A 21,424-nucleotide genomic window follows, 5' to 3' on the forward strand; every position below is an offset into this window, starting at 1 on the left:
ATGGACTGTCTAGATAGTTGATTCATAGATTTTAATGTCAGTAGGCACAGTTGGATCATGTAGTCTTATCTCCTGCAAAATACAGGCCATGTTCAGAACTACCTTCAGTATCTATTGGATAAAGTTGGAATCCAGGCTCCTCCAGTGGCAAACAGTGCACAAAGAAACTCCCTTTCTGCTTGTGAATTAAGAAAATAATTAACTCTTCTCCTATTCCCCCCCAGACATCACTTATATGACTTTTAATGTCACATCTTCAGCTGATTTTCATCGATTCAGATAGAAAAGAAAGAGTTTGCATATTACCTTTAAATGGCAGCAATTCCATTCCAAAGGGTAAATGAATGAAAATGGAATTAAAATCATGTCGAATTCTTCGGAAAACTTTTTGTAGACAAAGGCTCATTTTCATATCTCCATTCTACATAGATTTGATAAACGGGTATCAAGTGTGACCTTCAACATGTTTGCCTGTCTTTATGATGTTTCTAGGGCTCCCATTACTGAAGCATCTGAGCCCCAAAATGTCCACATAAGGTAGTTTTACAACTATCCTTGGTACCAGTACAGTAGTTGTCAACTTTTCTCATATTTACAGAGTTGTTATTAATATTTAATCACAATTTCCCCCTTTCAGTTTAAGCACATCAGTCATTTTCCGTTCTCATATATACCACTTTAAATCACCAAAGTCAGTGCAGTTACACTAGTGCAAATCTGGTGAGAAATCCCACTCAGACCCATTATATCTCATTATGTTCTGTTTTTCATATTACTGTACATTTTCCATAAATGAACTTTATATAAACACACACACACACACACATACACTCATGCTTCTCAAGCATGTAATCAGTTCACTGTTTGTGCACTTAACACTCACACATAGTTTCTTACTGGCTATGGGCTTGATTTTCAGAAAGAATGGGAATCCAGCTGAAGTCCCTGATAATTGTAGGTGCTCTGTACCCAGAGGTGAAAGTAAGCCGGTATGCCCTGGTATGGTGTCCTGCCAAGAGCCAGTACGGTGTACTGGACCAGTTTCCCTAGGCAGCAATTTAAAGGGCCTGGGGCTTGCATTAGTGGCAGCGGAGGTGGCTGAGATCCTGGGGCTCCGGTGGCAATTTAAAGGGCCCAGGGCCCTACTGCAGTAGCGACGGCTGGGAGCCCCTGGCCCTTTAAATCTCCACCGGCTCTGGCAGCGGGGTTCTGGTGGCAACTTAAAGGGCCTGTGGCTCCGGCCACCGCTACTGCTCCGGTCCCTTTAAATCTCTGCTGGCTCTGGCAGTGGAGCTCAGGCGGTGATTTAAATGGCACAAGACTATGGCTGTCGCTACCACCCCAGACCCTTTAAATTGCCATCAGAGCCCCGCTGCCGGAAGGGCCCGGGGCTCTAAGGGCCCCGCTCCTTCTGGTGAGGCTACGTCCCTTCTGGTTGAGGCCCCTTGCTCAGGACTCCGGGGTACATGTAAGTCCTTTAAGTTACTTTCACCACTGTCTGCACCTCTGAAAATTAGGCCCTATATCTCTAAGCAGTTATATGTGCATATATTAGTAAGGTGGGAGTTGACGTTTCATCTGAAATGATCTCCAGATCTACTTCTTTCAGATGGAAAGCAGGACACAAAGATTGTTGAGGGCATAAATTCTTCACTTTCACCAAATTCTTTTGGCAGATCTGCCATCCCATCTGCAATGCAGATCTATCTGGAGATTCTGATACATGATTTAGCTGAAAGACATGTAAAAGTCCCATGTAGCCAGACAGCTGCCAGCTGATGAGGATCAAGACATAAATTGAAATCAGATGAAACATATTAAATTGCATTTAAATTGCACCAGCTATCACTGTTTCAAATAGTGGTATATGCCTAATAAACTTTTTCTTTGTTTTGCTTCTCTGCTTACCCTGGGCCAGATCATGCCATTTTTTGGAATCTGTCATTACAAACACTGAGGCTATCTGGATGTGAAATGCCGCACTTTCTAGTAGATGGCATAGTGCTGTCAGATTGTAACTTCAGTGCCAGGAGGTTACTCTTAGCATCTTACCCTTGAATTACTACGAATTTCAGTCAGCTGGTGCTGATCTAAAGGTAGAATTTGTGATGACTCTGTGGGGGGGCTGACACAAATGGCTGCATACGGCACTGTGGTGATTTCAGATCCTCTAGACTTTTACATTCTCCTTCACAATTTCACTATGAAGGGAAGCAACCACAGAGCCAGAAAATGACACAGGAGACTTCAGGAACCCAAAGACGAGTGACAGGCCATCTGCAGCCCAAGAGAAGCTTAAATCCAGGGAAGTTCTCAATTTAGAGAAGCTGAAAGAGGACAGTTGGGTCCTACCTAAACTTGAGTCAAGTTATTAGGCTCAAAGCAGCAGATTCTGGTCTGGGAGGAATCCAATAGCTTGTGCTGTGCAAGAGATCAGAATATATGATCACAGATGTCCCCTCTAGCCTTAAAAACATTTGAGAGTAACTTAAAGCAGTTGGACCTTGTTGGCTTGTAATTAAGGAAAATACAAACATGCTCTGAAGTTGGCTAGGGAAAAAAGAGACAGAGAAGTCTCTGGAGTAGGAAGGCTGCTAGGGACCCATTCACAAACTCACATGAGAACGGGGTACATAGCTGGTGTGTCAGGACACTGTAAATACTCCATATGTGCTTATTTGAGATTTACCAAGCCACCAAACTAGAGCTGGCCTCAAGGTTCTGACATGTGGAGAGTTTGTTCTTGTTTCTGAACCCTAACTAATAAATGTGAAAGCCTCTCAATAAAGGAAGGTTTTCTTTTCTTTTGAATGAGATTCTGCTTTGATTTGTGGCAGACAGGTTCCAGGCCCCAGACAAGGGAAGGAAACAATTTGCTCTCTCGGAGATAATACTGCTACATGCCAGAATTTCTAGGTCAACATGTATTCGATGTGTGTGTTGGCATATCTGCACAAAGGGAAGGGAGTCTTGGGCAAAAGATATGCGGTTTATGCTAAATCCTGCATAACAACAACAATAATAATACTTAGCAATATTTAATGCATTACATCTTCAAGGAGCCATGCAAACATTAATATCATCATAGAAGTGTAGTTCCTCATAAATATTTTGATTCCACATTTGAAATCTACAGAATAGGGAGTGGTTTGGTCAAAAGTGGGCATTTTTCATCAACTCTTGAAGACCTTTACATGCTACTGATTGAAACTGGTGGTTCTGGAGCTTTTTTCTATAATTATACCCAGTTATGATTGTAATATACTAGGAAACATCTTTTTTGCTCTGCTACAAAGATGATAAACCACAGTGGCAAACTAATGCATATTTAACAACTTATGTCCTACACAATGGAGAGATAATTAGAAAAAAAAATAAAAGTATTATCATTTAGCTGAGCTAGCATCCCCTGGCTCACATTATTTCCACTGGTCACACTGCTGCAGAGCAGCTGAGTAAAGCAATATAGGATTTTAATATCTGGCTATATTTAATATCAAGTTTCTTCATTATAGTCCATTAGAACTATCATGACTAAGTAAGAGTCTGTCAGCATTTTTAGAACGTTAAAACATCCATATAAATTATTTAGTAAATGAACAGGTCAACTAGTTTGTATATCTGTTGGTCTTTAGCACCGGAGATTGTGGCTAATAGTCTACACATCATCTTTGAAACACCTGCACTCTCTGGAACCCAGGTTCAAATCCCTCTGCAGCTTTCTAAGGTAAATAAAAGCTTAGTAAGTGAATCTTTTGGATAAGCGCTTAACAATCAGGACCTGTCTGCTCTACCTGGACATTAAAATGATCTTATGATACTTGGTGGGAGAACGGGGTTTTGCCCTGCACAATGTACTGTGCGGCAGTTAACTTTCTGTCCTTCTACCATGTAAACTGGCTGCATTTCAACATTTAGAAAGTTCTTTGGCAATTCACTTGGGCATCCTTTGTGATGAAAGATGCCATATAATGGTTAAACTCGGCACTGTTATTAAATTCAGGTACAATTCAGTTGGCATTTTGTCGAGACTCTCTTTTTTGTACTAATTATGTATTAAACAGAGAGAAAATTAAACTACAACAAAGATATTTGGCGATTGATACTGCAAGGTGTGGGATACCTCAATGTCAATAAAAGTAGGTAATTTTATGGCCCAATCACAATAGTATCCAGTTGTCAGTGGAAAATGAGGGCACCTGGCAACTTACATGATACTAAGCATCGTACTTAAAAAAAAAAAAAAGAAAAGAAAAGAAAAGGAAAAGAAAAAAAAAAGAAATTCCAAGTATAACTAGTGAAAGGGTCTCCGAAAAATGGCTGATCTATTTATATTGCCTTTCACCATAAAGGATCCTCACAAGCTGAATGCAGTACATACATCATCTGTGGATTGCAAGGGTGTCAGTCTTTCAAATAGCTGGTACAAAGGAAGCCACAGAACAGTGGCCGAGAACACTGTGAAAACACCTACTCTTATGCAAAGTGCCACTCAGTCTTAGGCCTGGTCTACACTATGTGTTTAAACCGATTTTAGCAGCGTTAAACTGATTTAAGGCTGTACCCGTCCACACAACAAGGCCCTTTATATCGATATAAAGTGCTCTTTAAATTGGTTTCTGTACTCCTCCCTGAGAGGAGTAGCGCTAAAATCGGTATTACCATATCGGATTAGGGTTAGTGTGGCCGCAAATCGACGGTATTGGCCTCTGGGCGGTATCCCACAGTGTTCCACTGTGACCGCTTTGGACAGCAATCTGAACTCGGATGCACTGGCCAGGTAGACAGGAAAAGCCCCGCGAACTTTTGAATTTCATTTACTGTTTGTCCAGTGTGGAGCTCTGATCAGCACAGGTGGCGATGCAGTCCCAAATCCAAAAAGAGCTCCAGCATGGACTGTACGGGAGATACTGGATCTGACTGCTGTATGGGGAGACAAATCTGTTCTATCAGAGCTCTGTTACAGAAGACGAAATGCCAAAGCATTTGAAAAAAATCTCCAGGCTATGATACAGAGTCCACAGCACAGTGCTGTGTGACATGCATAGTGGAAAGCCAAAGAATCAAATGGATGCTCATGGAGGGAGGGAGGGGGTACCCAGGACTCTAGCTATCCCACAGTCCCCGCAGTCTCCGAAAAGCATATGCATTCTTGGCTGAGCTCCCAATGCCTGTAGGGTCAAACACATTGTCCGGGGTGGTTCAGGGTCTATCTTGTCAATTTACTCCTGCCCCCCGTGATAGAAAAGGGGAAAAAATCGTTTCTTAACTTTTTTATATGTCACCCTATGTATACTGCATGCTGCTGGTAGACACGGCGCTGCAGCAGTAAACAGTAGCATCCTCTCTCCTCCCCTCCCCGTTGGCAGACGGTACAGTGCAGTAGGGCTGATAGCCGTCCTCGTCATGGGCCCGTGAGTGCTCCTGGCTGGCCTCAGGTGAGGCCGGCCGGGGGTGCCTGGGTAAAAATAGGAATGATTCCCGGTCATTCCCAGTAGATGGTACAGAACGGCTGGTAACCGTCCTCATCACAGCAACTGGGGGCTGAGCTCCATCAGTCCCCTCCCTTTCATGTGTAAAGAAAAGATTCTGTATTGCCTGGACTATCACAGCAGTGGGATGCTGGGCTCCTCTCCCCCACACCGTTTAATGTCCTGCCTGGACTATCATAGCAGCTGGAGGCTGCCTCCCCCTCATTTTATCTCACTAACAAGTCAGTGTTTCTTATTCCTGCATTCTTTATTACTTCATCACACAAATGGGGGGGACATTGCCACGGTAGCCCAGGAAGGTTGGGGGAGGAGGGAAGCAACGGGTGGGATTGTTGAAGGGGCACCCCCCATGAATGGCATGCAGCTCATCATTTCTGCGGGATCTGATAGGAAGCAGCTTTGCTCTCTGGTTCTCTAGTACACTTGCCCCATATTCTAGGCAGGACTGACTCTATTTTTAGATACCATAAAGGAGGGATTGACTCGGGGAGTCATTCCCATTTTTGTCTTTGCGCCCCCGGCCGACCTCAGCTAAGGCCAGCCGGGGCACCCACGACAGCAGCAGATGGTACAGAATGACAGATAACCATCATCTCATTGCCAATTTACAATGGCACAACAGACGGTACAGAACGACTGATAACCGTCTCTGCTATCATGCAAAGGCAAATGAATGCTGCTGTGTAGCGCTGCAGTATCACCTCTGTCAGTGGCATCCAGTACACATATGGTGACAGTGACAAAAGGCAAAACAGGCTCCATGGTTGCCATGCTATGGCGTCTGTCAGGGCAATCCAGGGAAAAAGGGCGCGAAATGATTGTCTGCCGTTGCTTTCCCGGAGGAAGGAATGACTGACGACATTTACCCAGAACCACCCGCGACAATGATTTTTGCTCCATCAGGCACTGAGATCTCAACCCAGAATTCCAAGGGGCAGGGGAGACTGTGGGAACTATGGGATAGCTATGGAATAGCAACCCACAGTGCAATGCTCCAGAAATCGACGCTAGCCTCGGACCATGGACGCACACTGCCGAATTAATGTGCTTAGTGTGGCCGTGTGCACTCGACTTTATACAATCTGTTTTACAAAACTGGTTTATGTAAAATCGAAATAATCCCGTAGTGTAGATGTACCGTTAATGTCCATAGAGATAAAACATAGTTTTGGCCTTTACAGAGTCATCTAAAAGACCTACAGATTCTTCAAAAGACTCACATTCAGTAAAGTGCATCACAGTCTATGTATCTCCCTTGGAATACGAAGGTCTGAGTCAATCCTTCCAGAATTTGAATCTGTGCTACAGAGCTGTTTCTAATCCCACTTACTTTGGTTTTGTAACTCCATTGACTTCAACTGTAAATTAGAACAGAATTAAGCCATAGCTGTTTCAATCCCGATATTTATACCTCCATGGATTTAATTTTGTGAAAAGTGGCTGGAAAAGGACACTTGAATTGTAGATTAAAATCAAAACTAACTGCAGCAGGTCAAAAATTTTCATTCAATATGGAGAAAATGATCTTTTCATCAAAAAACAAATTTCCACCAGAAATATCTGTTTTTTCCGAGTTTTCCAAAATTTCCAAAATGTTTTACGTTTTTCCAAAAACTGAAATGAAATTGGCCAAATACAAATATTTCAAAATAATTACCCAAATTAAAATATTTTGGCCAAAACTTTTTGGTCATAATTTTTCAATTTTCGGTCGTTGAAAACTGAAAAATTACCAGTTTTTGCCACAAAGTTTAAAGACATTTAGTGGGAGCAAAGACCTTTTTCCAATCAGCTCTACCTGTAACTCTATTTCCATCCAAGTTGCTTTGCTTAATTTTATGTTTATATTGGCCTCTCTCTTCTACAGGTGTTTCTACTAATGTTCTAAAAGTGCCATCAAGCAATAGAAATAAAAAAAGGTTTGATAGGCCTGGACCTGATATTGTTTCCCTCATTGTCTTGGAAGCAAGTTAAGGCCCGTTATGCTTTCCGCCTTTACACTGCACTTTTAAAATAATGTCTATATGCACAAAACATTAGGAAGTACATAAAGTAACATCACATTAGGGAGAGAGTTGAAATGAAAATGATAGTTTTATGATAGCTCCAGCAAACCACACCTAATAAGGTCTGATAGCCAGATATTTTTAGGGAAAATAAATAACAGTCTTGAAATTTTTGCTTGTGTATTTCAAAACTATATAAAAAACCCCTATCTTAAATACAGATAATGAAATCTGGGGTCAGATATTGTTGTGTAAGCTAGTTAACATGCCTTCTAGTACTTTGTTATAACAGTCGTCTCTTGTCTCCTGCTTAAAACAAATGCCAACCAGGCCCAAGGCAGTAGATACGAAGGTTTACAAATGGTATGAACTAATTTGAAATTCCCTTTGTGCATCTCATGCAGAGCTAAAACCAGAATATAATTTATGATTGGCAGGTTAATCTTTGCCTAACAAGCTGTACTCTCAGTTCACCATAATTTCCGCTAGGAAATGTATAATAAAATAAGTGAATGCACAATCCACTTCAGTCCTCCCTTCCCACCACCGTCCCCACCAGCCCATTTACTCTGTCATTTTTTTCATTACTCCCATTCATTCTCCAGCATCAAAACATGATAAATAAAAACAAAACTAGAATGGTGCCACAAATCTGAAAACACTCAGACATCAATGTAAAGAAATGAAGTACAAAACTAAAGAAAAAACATAAATAATTTAGGTGTTTGTATGCAGAATACTCATGGTCAATTTAATCTTACATTAGCCAATATTTACTGATTGCCCTTAAAATATTCTAGTTACTTGTCAACCTTTTCTTTAAGAATCTCACCAAACTAGTTGACCATAGTAACTCAAAACTTGCCATCCACTAAGTAGTGCTAGTACTTGAATAGGGACTCCAGTAAACTAAAACCAAAGCGGCCTAGAGACATATTTATATTCCTTGTAGCATTCCTGAACAATTGGTGAAGTTCAAAAATGCATCTAGCACATATTGATAAAAAATGTTGAAAGGGTTCAAAAGAGAGCTACAAGAATGACTATAGTGACAGACTTAAGAAGCTAAAGCTATTTAGCTTAACAAAGAGAAGGGTAAGAAGTGAGTTTATCTGAGTTTATATGTACCTACATGGGAAGAAGATAATCTGATGATAGAGGACTCTTTAATCTACTAGACAAAGGCTGAAGCTAGACAAATTCAGACTGGAAATAAATACACAAATTTTTAACAGTGAAGATAATTAACTATTGGAACAAGTTAGTTAGGCATGTGGTGGACTCAACTCAGAATAAATCATAATGATATCTTCTGGCCTTAAAAATCTACAAATCACATATCTAAGATAGCGAAGTAGGACTTTAGATACAAAAATTTCTATCCGCTCACTCTCTTTTATTTTTAAGTAACGTCTCTTCAAATTGCCAAAATGCATTGCTAATTTGTACTTATTCTTAATACCACACAAGTTTTGCATGTGTGGATTTCTCATCTCAAACACTGCCCTGTGTTATATGGACCAATGTTGTCAGACTTGCTCAGGTACCGTATGTGATCTGTCAACTCTCTTGTTATTTGCAGTTTACAAACGAAAGAAAAAGAAAGAAGGCAAGAAAGGCTTCCTCTGAAATCCAAACTCAACAACTTCTAATTTTGCATGGGTGCAAGTTATTAATAATGTTAGCTTGCATTTCTGTAGCATTTTCCATATGAAGATCTCCAAGAGCCTGGGAACTCTGAAGCCCCTTAGGTTATTTTCTCTTGGTAATATTTATCAGTGATCAGAGAGGAGATAAGGGAGGAAGGATGGCCCCTGTGATCACGGATAAGTAATTTATTCCCTCTGTGCTGAAGTTCCTCTGTAAAATGGGGAGAATACTTGCTTACTTCCCTCGGATGTTGTGAGGATAAATCCACTAATATTCGTGAGGTGCTCAGATACTATGATGATGAGAACAATATGAGTAGATGGGTAGAGGTTTAAAGTATTGTAAGTAAACACAAACAGAATAAAAATAAAATGTAAACAAGAGGTTAAATGTCAACCCATCCTGTGAGCCGATACTATTTATATTTACATGATAATGAATAATTACAAGATTATTATCAAGATTACATTGATAATAATCAATCTTCTTAAAATAGTTTCAAATGTAATTTATTGGAAGAAAAAAAGGATTTTTTTTGTTATATAATATCTTTTGTTATGTTATGAACTCCAGGATAATGCTAATTGGAAAGATTTGCATCTCGGTATTTCTAATTGCTCTGTGTAGTTTTGATACTCCTTGTATACACTACTGAACATAGTGAAAACACTTCTGAGAGCAGCAATTTACTTAAAATGGAGAAATAAATAACTATGGAAGAAAAAACACAATACAACTGATTACAGTCTGCATGTCTAATGCATGCTTTCACGGCAGTGTTTCGGCAGGTAGCTGCACAAAACCCACTTCAATCAGTTCCTTATTATTTCATAATTATAAAGGTTATTACCACGACAGAAAAAAGGGGATAATAGCAGGTTCTTAAATTAGCATTTGTTCAACCTCAGATTTCGGTGCATTAATTGCTTTCTTAAAAACCCTAGCACAAATGGCACTGTATATCAAGCTTGCCTTTTTTCTGTTGTCCAACCACAATCTTTCAAATAAGAACCATTTTCATCTGAAGTACCGTAATGAATTAGAAGAGACACACCATGCACTATTCTGTCAGTATGCGGCTCCTTCGAATTCAACATACTGTCCAATGTGATCCAGAGATAACATGTACTTTCAGGGTTTTAAAACTGTTGTCAACCCACATTACACTCCTGACTCATTAAAATTACAGGACAGTTTCAACCATATTTAAAAAATGGTCTGGGGATGAAGCCTGAAGGGCTTTAAATTAAACCAGTTTAAGCTTTGAAGGACTGGGTGGCAATAATCACGTTACAATGATGATCTCATTACATTATCCACGGAATACAAAATAAGAGCTGGATGCAGATATGCTACTGAAGTCACCAACTGATCACTTAAAATCTTCTTTGGATAGAACTCAATGCACTCTCAGTGAATCAATGAATACATCCAATTCAAATGCAGGGAGATACCAGTACTTGTTATATATTGGTAAGTCATGTGGCATGTGTTTTGCACTACAGAAACGTGAGATGCCAGACAGGAGGGAAAGGGGTACATCTCGAAACAGATCTTCTCAACCTTTCTTTATAGCTATATGGGAGGGAAGGCCCCAAAACCTTTTTCTCTTGTAACATGGTGCGGTATTGAAAAGGCTGAGAACTGCTAATCTAGAGTTATGTTCTGCAGCTTTGTGTGCAAGTTCTACATAGAGTTGCCAACTTTGTACTCACACAAAACCGAACACCCTTGCCCTACTTCGCCCCTCATCCGAAGCCCTGCCACTGCCCCACCCCTTCTCTGAGGCCCCACCCCAGTTCACTCCATCCCCTCTCTATGTCATTCGTTCTCCCCACCCTCACTCATTTCACCTGGCTGGCTCAGGGGTTAGAGGGAGTACAGGCTCTGGAATGGGGCCCAGGATGAGGGGTTTGGGATGCAGGAGAGTGCTCAAGGCTGGGATTGAGGGGTTCAGAGAGCAGGAGGAGGATCAGGGCTGAAGCGGGGGGTGGGGCACAAGAGGGGGTCAGGGATGCAGGCTCTGGGCGACACTTACATCAAGCAGCTCCTGGAAGCAGCAGCATGTCCCCCTCTCCAGCTCCTACGTGGTGGCATGGCCAAGCAGCTCTGTGCGCTGCCCCATCTGCAGGCACTGCCCCCACAGCTCTCATTAGCTCCAGTTCCTGGTCAATAGGAGCTGCAGAGCGGGTGCTTGGGGAGGGGGCAGCGCGCAGAGCACCTGGCTGCCCCTATTCTAAGAGCCAGAGGGGACATGCCACTGCTTCCAGGAGCCACGCAGAGCCTGCCTTAACCCCACTGTGCCGCTGACAGGACTTTTAACAGCCTGGTCAGCAGTACTTACTGAAGCTACAAGGGTCCTTTTTTGACTGGGCATTCTGTTTGAAAACCGGACACCTGGCAACCCTAGTTCTACAGGAGGTTTATGTGACAATCAGGGTTCAGACACCCAACAGGGAAAACCCCCCAAAAGAAGCAACTGAATCAATGGATTGTATACAATATCACGGTACTAGAACCGTATTAATGTTTCTTATGAAAGCAGGTGACACACTGGTGACTAATATCATTGTGAAATGTATGTATTAACACTATATGAGGAATTATGGATACTAATTGACATTATGGTTTAAAGACTGTGACCAAACGAAGGGGAGAAACAGGCTTTCTCCAAAACAGTAGGGAAGGCAGCTGTCCACTTGTGTCCAATTATACATTAAGCAGTGTACAATCAAAGCAATGGAAGCCCTATTTACATATGAATTGGCAGGGAGGTGGGAAGTCCACAGGAAGGGAAGGACAGCAAGAAGCCTTCCTGCCCTCATGACACGGTCAATTAACTCTGCGGTAATATAGGGGGAACAAAAAGACACTGGAGTTATCCATAACTTGGAGGATTAAAAGGGCCAAAGCTCTTGAAATCACAGAATGTTGGCTCCTTTAACCAAGGCGGTTGAGTCTTTGGGAACTAAGTTTAGAGGGGCAAACTGGCTTAGGCAAAGATTGTAACTCGCTAAAAGTAAGTTTTAGTCATGTTAAATAAACCTCTTTTACTATAAACCAATTCAGTGCTTTGATTGAAATAAGAGTGTTGGTCAAACTCCAGTTAAATTAATGAGTTGCAGCGTATTGTCCCTTTAAAGGAGCAACACTCTGCATGTTCCAGGAAAGCGCTGAACACTGCAGGGAGACATCTCTGAGGAACTCGGGAGTTGGGATTCACTGTTGTTACCTGCAAGACAAGGGCTGGACTGGCAGGGTCCTGAAGAGTTTGCTGGCAGCGCAGACAAGCTGGTGTGTCAGCTTAGCAGTAGCAAAACTCTCTCCTGCTGAGGCTGAACGGTAACGCAGTAACTCACACTGCTTGGAATCCCAGCAGACTGTCACCAGGCAGACAGTTCTGAGGAAATTTGGGATTGGGAGGGTATTGGAGTCACTCAGCAAAAAGTAACTGTGCAGTGGAAGCCAGGCTGTGACCAACAAGCTTGTATGCAGGCAGTTGGTGTAAGATTTATGAGTCATAGCAACACAGTATTGAAGGCACCCAGAGTTGCAGGGCAGATGGTGGCACAACTCTTCACTGGTCCAGGTTGAACACCTGACATATTTAATCTCTCAGATGATGTATAAGTCAAATATTTTTCTGCTCCCCTTACATATCCTCAGAATTCATGGACCCTGTCACAAGAGGCATACAATCAGTTGATTCAGTTGCTTGTTCTTTGGGGTTCAGATCCCCTGTTTTGCCTATGGGATGTCTGGACCCTGACTGTCACAATCTAGGCCCAATATTTGTTAGTATGGCTCAGAGTTTTGGGGTCCTCTTGGATCATCCCCTGCTGGTCTTGGATTCTCTGTTGTGCACCCAATAGAATGTGTAGCCCAATATAGAAGACGATATCATGTTTATAAGTATAACATTTTACTGACTCCCTTTCCTACTTGTCAAATCTATTCCTTCCAAGTGGCAAGAAAAAACACATTGGCACATAATCCTCTTTTTCGTGTACAACTTGTGCGGAGGCTGTGTCCATTCTCTACTGATGCAGACCCAGCTGTAGGACTGTCATAAACAGATAGCTAAGGCTTAATGTCTCTTTCACCTGGAAAGAAGTAACCTGAAACACCTGACCAGAGGACCAATCAGGAAACAAGACTTATTCAAATCTGGGTGGAGGGAAGTTTGTGTGTGAGTCCTTTGTTCTTTGTCTTGAATCTGTCCCTCTCGGCTATGGGAAGGATTTTTCTATTTCCTGCTTTCTAATCTTCTGTTTCCAAGCTGTGAGTACAAAGATAGGTTTGTTTTTTTTGTATTTACATGTATGTAGTTGCTGGAATGTGTTAAATTGTATTCTTTTGAATAAGGCTGTTTATTCATATTTCTTTTAAGCAATTGACCCTGTATTTGTCACCTTAATACAGAGAGACCATTTTTATGTATTTTTCTTTCTTTTTATATAAAGCTTTCTTTTTAAGACCTGTTGGAGTTTTTCTTTAGTGGGGAACTCCACGGAATTGAGTCTGTGCTCACCAGGGAATTGGTGGGAGGAAGAAGTCAGGGGGAAATCTCTGTGTGTTAGATTTACTAGCCTGACTTTGCATACCCTCTGGGTGAAGAGGGAAGTGCTTTCCAGGACTGGAAATAGAGAGGGTGGAATCCCTCTGTTTAGATTCACGGAGTTTGCTTCTGTGTATCTCTCCAGGAACCCAGGGAGGGAATACCTGGAAGGGAGAAGGGAAGGGAAATGTTTTATTCCCCTTTGTTGTGAGACTCAAGGAATTTGGGTCTTGGGGTCCCCAGGGAAGGTTTTTTGGGGGGACCAGAGTGCCCCAAAACACTCTAATTTTTTGGGTGGTGGCAGCTTTAACAGGTCCAAGCTGGTAACTAAGCTTGGAGGTTTTCATGCTAACCCCCATATTTTGGACGCTAAGGTCCAAATCTGGGACTAGGTTATGACAAGGAGCTACAGCTCTGTAACTTCAAATGCAGATGACCGCAGTGTGCTCTACAAGGGGCTTCAGCTAGTGCAAAATGCAGAAACTTACATTTTGAGAGAGACAGGACACTACTCTGTGCTCAGAATTTGCTACCCATCTACTTCTGGGTATAGTTCATATTTCTGGTTACCTACAATGCCTCAGGTATACTGTGGAATCCAGCCAACTTCTTTCCCGGTATCTCACTGCAGACGCCACAATCCACTGGCTTGTTCTGCCTGCTGGTTTCTGGGACTGAAGCGTCAAGAGCCAATGGGAGGGGCCGTCTCTGTGGAATGCACTCTTCTGATTTTAAACATTCTCAGGCCACATTTAAGACATATCTGCTTGATCAGGGTTTAACCCACTTCCAGCAACAAGGTTTGTGTATGAATTTTTTTTGGGGTGGTGGTGGTGGAAGAAAAAAAAGTACTTGAAAGTTAGGATTTTCATTATTATTTATTCATTATTATTACCACTGTAAATCATCCAGATGCCAAAACTGTATACACCATTACAAAGTCAATCAATCACGCTTATAACTAGATTAAGTTTAACACCCTGAAGAGTTATTTCATTTAGTACTGAATTTCCCAGTGCGCTTCTAACCTGCAATCTGGTTTGGTGTTTGTGTAGGCTGCATCTCTCTTGGCAGGTTTTGGTCTTTGCCTTTGCACCCAACAGAATGTGTAGCCCAATATAGAAGATGATATCATGTTTATAAGTGTAACATTTTACTGACTCCCTGTCCTATTTGTCAAATCTATTCCTTCCAAGTGGCAAGAAAAAACACAGCAAAAGAGGTATGCAATAGTACTAAAAATAAATTCAGACCTATCAGCAGTTGTATTAATAAGGTTTTTCTTATTTATTGGCAGATCATAATCTTTGACTGTTAAATTTCCCCCTTCACACTGCATAAAAATTTACTTCGGCTACGGTCCCTGAAACAGGATAGCTGGTTCATTAAATGAAACTGGGCTCAGTATTCCTGTTCCAGTCCAGGCACTCCCAGCTGGACCAATTAAGAGAGCAGGACAGCACCTGGGGACCACAGTTGCCAACTTTCACTCAGTAAATGAGCACCCTGACTTTCACAATAAGCCAAAAATCAAACTAATCCCATTTCAAAACAAGGCCAAAACAAGCCAATCCCTAAGAACCCCAACACTCTATGTAACTAGATCCCCCAGCTGTGTAGTCTGGGACTGTGCACCCTGACTCTCTCCTCCCCTTACCCCTGCCTGCCCCTTGCCCTTGCTTGCCCCCCCTTGCCCCTGCAAGCAACAAGCTACAAGCCAAACCAACAAGAAGTTAAGAGCCAAAAACCAGCCAACAAGCAACTCACAAGCCCATTAAGCCAAAAACAAGCCCAGTTTCTACATTTTTTTTTGCGGGTTTGGTGTGTCTGCTGGGGACCTAAAAGATCCGCCACGAGCGAGACAGGAGAAGGACAGGAGAAGATAGCTGCTAGAGAGAGAAGTTGGTTCGTGGAAGAAGGCTGAAGATAGGAAATCAGCAAGAGGGGTTAATGGTCTGGAGTCCCCAAGCCACAGACCCAAGGCTGCAGGGCTGAAGGCAGGAGGAGCAGCAAAGGGAGATGCCTGCTGACAACTCCAGGGACAGAGAGTGGACCGAGAGATACTGCAAGAGGGATAGGAGGAGTGAGGGATGCTCCCCTGGCAAAGATGTTCTCAGCACAGAGGATGCGGGAGTTCCTGTTGAGAAGAGCAGGGCTGCACCCCGGAAGGAAAGGTCGCTGTCCTGGCAGACAGACAGAGAGGAGGAGAGATCAAGAGACCAGATGTAGCAGAAGACATCGGAATATTACTTGCACTGGAGTGATAGGGACTATGCTTTGGGACTTTTACACTACGTTTTGTGAATAAACTGTGTTAATGGTGTGATAAATAAAGGGGGGGACAGCTCCCTTTGACGGACACCCAGCCAGCCAGTTAGCTGTAAAATCCCTCTTGGTAAAATCCCTCTTGGTAGCTGTTCTTTACTTGCTTTACCTGTAAAGAGTTTAAAAGCCCCCCAGGTAAAGGAAAAAAATGTGGGCACCCGACCAAAAGAGCCAATGGGAACGTAGAACTTTTTAAAATTGGGAAAGAAACTTTCCCTTTGTCTGTTGTTCTCTGGGCTGCAGAGACACGGGCAGTAATGCTGTAACCAGCTTTTAAGCCAGATATGATTATAGATTATCAAATCATACCCCGACCCTACTTATCTGGAGCCTCAGATATGTAAGTAAAATTAGGGAATGTCTAAAAAGATGTGATTAGGGTTATTTCTTTCATTTTCTTTATCTTGGCTTGTGGATCTCCTCTGTGCTAACCCCAGATGCTTTTGTTTGCTTGTAACCTTTAAGCTGAACCTCCAAGAAAGATATTTTGGCTGCTTAATTTTTGTAATTATTTCTTTTAAGATCTAGCAAAAAGCCTAAGTTCCAGATGTATTTTCTTTCTTTTTGTTTTTAATAAAATTTATCTTTTTTTAAGAACAGGATTGGATTTTTGGTGTCCTAAGAGGTTTGTGCATGTTGTTTGATTAGCTGGTAGCCACAGCTAATTTCCTTTGTTTTCTTTCTCAGCTCTTTCTGGGGGGAAAAGGAGGGCAAGGGGTGAAAGGGCTTGAGGGTACCCTACAGGGAGAAATTCCCAAGTGCTCCTTCCCGGGTTCAAAGGGGTTTTTTTTGCATTTGGGTGGTGGCAGCATTTACCAAGCCAAGGTCAGAGAAAAGCTGTAACCTTGGGAGTTTAATACAAGCCTGGAGTGGCCAGTATTAATTTTTAAAATCCTTGCGGTCCACTCGGAGTGTCAGAGTGGGGATTCAGCCTTGACAGATGGACCGGAGGATAAGCTTCCAAGAAGTTACTGGAGACTCAAAAAGAAAACTGAGACGAGGGGCCACTTGCAGGGCTGCCCCAAGGCCACCGAGGGTGCCTGGAAGAAGGCCAGGTGTTTACAATCCTAATAAAAGAGACCATGTTTTGTCTATATTTATAACCAATTTTTGTCCTGAAATATCACTCACTGAGGAGGAAACAAATTTATTTAGATTATTATGGCTGAATGGTTCTGTTGTATACATGCCATAATATATAATACTGAAAAAGAATTTGGATAATGCTGCAAAACTTAACCCATCACAACACACAATTTCTAGTTATTAGTATGAGCATTCAATAAGATGCAAGTCAAGAATGACATATACCCTTTTCAATACTTTGCAGCAAAGTATTCCATATTAAAGTATGAAACTCAGCTCAACGGTACACATGGAGCCAACTAACCATTTATTTTAAAGTAAGAGTGTGTGTGTGTGAGTGTGTGTGTGTGTGTGTGTGTGTGTGTGTGTTTGCGCATGCACAAATATATGTATGGGTTTGTATGCACATATACACACAGACACACACACCTGTCTCAAGCTCTACTCACCTCTGCCCTACATTAAAAAAGCACAGTCACAAATAAAACCTCACCAGATGTCCTCAACTCAAACCAAACAATAACCTGTTATAAACAGATAGCTAAGGGTTAATGTCTTTTTCACCTGAAAAAAGTAACCTGAAGCACCTGACCAGAGGACCAATCAGAAAACAGAATTTTTTTTAATGTAAAGTAAACCAGAAAAACCACTTTATTTGCATGTATATAGTGCTGGTATTTGCCTCCTAATGGGAGTGCTATTGTGTGACAAAAGACCCTTAACAGTCTCTTAATGGTTGCTTGCTTAATATGCAAGCCACAGCTGCCAGAGAGCAGAAAAAAAATTCTCTCTGGTTCCTTTTAAAACCACACCCTCTCTGCTAAAAAGCCCCTAGCAGAGAAAAGAAAAATATAATATTCCTACTGGCTTCTGGATTCTGTCTATCCCACCTCTGCCACCATGTCAATAACCTAGTTCCAGATTTGGACCTTACCATCCAAAATATGGAGGTTAGCATGAAAACCTCCAAGCTTAGTTACCAGCTTGGACCTGGTACTGCTGCCACCACCCAAAAAATTAGAGTGTTTTGGGGCACTTTGGTCCCCCTGAAACCCTTCCCTGGGGACCCCAAGACCCAAACCCTTGAGTCTTACAACAAAGGGAAATAAATTTTTTCCCTTCCCCCCTCCAGGTGGTCCTGGAGAGATACACAGAAGCAACCTCCGTGAATCTAAGCAGAGGGAGTTTACCCTTTTTTATTTTAGTCCTGGAAACAAAAAGCACTTCCCTCTTTACCCAGAGGGAATGCAAAGTTAGGCTAGTAAATTTAACACACACAGATTTTCCCCCCCTGACTTCTTCCTTCCACCAATTCCCTGGTGAGCTGCAGACTTAATTTCCTGAAGTTTCCCACTAAAGAAAAACTTCAACAGGTTTTAAAAGAAAGCTTTATATAAAAAGAAAGAAAAATACATAAAAATGGTCTCTCTGTATTAAGGTGACAAATACAGGGTCAATTGCTTAAAAGAATATTGAATAAACAGCCTTATTTAAAAAGAATACAATTTAAAGCACTCCAGCAACTATAGACATGTAAATACAAAAAAATATATAAATTCTATCTGATCTTTTTGTACTTACAACTGGGAAACAGAAGATTAGAAAGCAGGAAATAGAAATCACTCCTCATCCAAGAGAGCATACAGGCAGACAGAAAACCCAAGAACAAAGGACACAAACTTCCCTCCACCCAGAGTTAAAAAAAAATCTGTTTTCTGATTGGTCCTCTGGTCAGGTGCTTCAGGTTACTTTTTTCAGGTAAAAGAAACATTAACCCTTAGCTTTCTGTTTATAACATAACCAAACTAAGATTAACTCTTACCAGGCCCTTCCAAAAGTCTGGTTAAACAGATGGGTCATGCATCAAGCCCAGAAGGTCAACAGATCTGGGGTATTTCAAAGGGTGATGAACAAATCCCAAAGTTAAAGGCCCCTAAAAAGAATGTTGTGTCAGCAGTCCCCTCTCTTTTACACTTAGAATAACTCAAAAACTCAGGGGGCTCTGTTGATCTCAACTCCAGCAGCTGGGTAAAGATGCACACTTCTTGTGTAGACTGGTGGTCCCAGGCCATTTAGGGATTTATAAATCAAACTCTCGACTTCAAATTCCACCCAGAAACCAACAGGCAGCCAGCACAGATCCTGTAATGCCGATGTCATGCTCCCACTGATACACACCTCTTAAATACGGATTTCTGCCTTCTATGACAGCTTCAGTTCCCAGATTGATTTAAGATATAGCCCTCCAGTAGCCCAGTGTTGAAGTCACAAAGGCATGGGTTACGGTAGCAAGGTCCCTATCCAAATGAAACAAATGCACTCCCCTGGCCCCAGAGGATTGAAAAAAGCTTTCCTAGTCATCACTGCTATCTAAACCTCTAACAGACGCTGGAGACTCCAGCAACACTGTCTGACTAAACACTGGTACCACAGTAAAGTACAGTCTTCTTCACCATATTCTCTGGTTGCTTCTCCTAACCCACCAGCATTGCCTCATCCTTATCTGGATACAACTTCAGAAAGCTATGTTACATTCATGTCCCAATCTCCATAGGCCATAGCATGTCCCATATACTCACAAATAGTGAGTTTGGTGTCCACAATATTCAGCTCCACTTATAATTACTTCCACCTCGTATGGTTTTGTCTGATCTTCCCACCTTTGCATCTCAAATTACAGTACATGTAGCTTTATAGTTAGTGTTCTCATTGCTGAGATGATACTATGGTGATGGCTGGAATATAGTGATCTAGACATATGGATCTGATATTAGACTCCTAGAAGTATGAGAACTTACAACTCAAGGAAATGCATTTTGATATCACAAGAATCCCTGCCAATCAATGAGAATGCTCAAATGGACCCAAATATTCATAAAAGAGGCACAGAATTATATAGAAATATAGTCATTTATAGCAGAATTTGAAAAGTTCTCTAGTTTGTCAGACTTCTCAGGAATGATCTTACTGACAATACTTAAACGATACCCAGTACTGTAAATGAACAACTGCAAACATCTGTTACACAGCAAATCACTGACAAAAGCCTTTTTGTATAACGCCTTTCTTTCCATACAAAAAAGGGTGCTAAAACCGAGGCACTTGATCAAAGAAAACAATATCATTCCCCCACCCTGGGTGACCAGCATATAACTGTTGGAGTAGATAATTTCTCCATGTGGGAGATTGTAATACATGTTTAAATCTCTACACAGTAAACAGTTTGAACAGATAAAAGATGACAGCTCTCAAAAAGACCAAGTCTCTCAGGTTGCCGATGATAAAAGCAATAAGACAACAGGTGCTGTTCTGCCAAGCCCCTTTAATATTTTGAGAAAACAAGATTGTTTCTCCTACTGAGAGAAAGAGAAAGACGGAGACTAAAGAGAGAGAGACTACTGTTGCCTATAATAATTCTGCTATATGAACAGGGAAAAGTAAAATTGCCATTAATGACCAGCAGTTGTGGTGAGAGATATATCGATACAGCAAAGCAATGTGAGGTCTTAACTTTTGGTAAACTGTGCTTTTCAGTTCTTTCCTGATTAAAACAAAAATTTCCATCCCTGGTTTACTGATCTTTAATGGTTATAGGAGGGATGATGTGAATAAATATATCAGGATCTGGCTTTACAAAATATAAGGGTCAATATGAAACAAGGCAATAATTAAAGCAAAGGATTTGAAGCTAGTGAAATATTCACAAGGTAATCAATAATTTACTGGAAATATACCTTAAGCTTTTCCTGTACGGCTACTGTAATATAATGCTTTAGCAGTTTGTTTTCAAAGTATGCTTTTGCATCTCTGATATATTTCAGCACTGTTGTTATGGAAGATGGGGAATCATTCATTTTAACATGATCCTGAGCATATTATCACAAAACAGAGAGGCTACCATTTCACTGATTACCAATTAATTATCTCTACAGTATAAATCATTTGCAGCCCCTTGCTGCATACAAAAGATTTATGGCTGAATCTGAAATTATACATGTACTAGAGTCTCTGAAAAAGCATTAGTAAATGCTTCTCATTTTAGCATAAATTTTTCCCCTCCTGCTACAAAAGGTACAGCACTTGTTCTTTTTAACTGCTAATAAAAGGTTGTTCATAGCCTCTTTGAACTCACAACACTGACAAAAACAGAACGAAGGAAACTTTAGCTATGAACAATTACTCACAGCATTATATTAATTCATTGTTGCCTTTTTCCTTTCATCTCAGACTGTGCCACTAGACTAAACAATTGAAATTACTGTAACCCCTACCTCAAAACCATATAGGACTACATCTGAAAGCAAAAC

The 21,424-nt window shown here is 41.4% G+C and overlaps 1 protein-coding gene across 10 annotated transcripts in view; it reads right to left on the reverse strand.

The window, feature by feature from the left end:
• DLG2 (discs large MAGUK scaffold protein 2) overlaps positions 1-21,424 on the reverse strand; it is a 1,569,268-nt gene that overhangs the window by 159,945 nt on the left and 1,387,899 nt on the right. The gene's annotated exons all lie outside the window — the stretch shown is intronic.

This window comes from Gopherus evgoodei, chromosome 1, assembly GCF_007399415.2.
Source record: "Gopherus evgoodei ecotype Sinaloan lineage chromosome 1, rGopEvg1_v1.p, whole genome shotgun sequence".
Taxonomy (NCBI): Eukaryota; Metazoa; Chordata; order Testudines; family Testudinidae; genus Gopherus; species Gopherus evgoodei.